Source organism: Abramis brama (assembly GCF_963993115.1).
Source record: "Abramis brama genome assembly, chromosome: 2".
NCBI lineage: Eukaryota > Metazoa > Chordata > Actinopteri > Cypriniformes > Leuciscidae > Abramis > Abramis brama.
The window spans coordinates 36,851,025-36,851,753 of record NC_139964.1 but is presented as its reverse complement, the minus strand read 5'-3'; positions in this window follow the sequence as shown (position 1 = coordinate 36,851,753).

The window sequence follows — 729 nt, the reverse complement described above, 5'->3', positions numbered from 1 at the left end:
ACCCGACCTGGGGTGCGTTTCCCGAAAGCATCGTTAGCCAACTATGGTCGCAAGTTCCCTCATTACCAATAGAGTTCAATGGACATTGCGATGAACTTGCGACCATAGTTGGCCAACGATGCTTTCGGGAAATGCACCCCAGGTCGGGTGTTCTGTTAAGTACTGCGGGTGCAGGGTGGGTTTACCAAGCAGGACCCGTGCAAGACTCTTGAGTGGAATCATTTACAATGAGCTGATAATGTGCACTTCCCTCACAGTATATGAAAGTGTGCTGGTCCTCCAGACCTCATTACGCTTCAAAAGCCTTAGGATCTCAGTATTCACGAGCTTAGTATTAATTATCAACTTCTTAACTGTTATACAACTCAGAAGTGACAAACCAAACCATATGACAAACCAAAAAAATTAAAATTGCAGTGCCATACAACCATTACATCAACTCTCAAATGAAGATTTATGTTGTTAAAAGATCTCTGCATTATCAAATCCCAGGAGGAATAGTGAATAGTAGTGACCAAATGATGCTCAGAAAAAAATGTCCAATTATACTGTTAAGAAATATCATTAATTCCAAAGTTTGTTGTGTGTGATGGGAAACCGTTCAGTGATGTATGCATGCCACATAACAAAAAAATAGCAGCTGTGTGGGCAGATTTATTTTGTGTTGTGTAACAAAAAAATAAAAATAAAATATAAATCTCATAGGATGCCTATGAACCAGAAACAGAG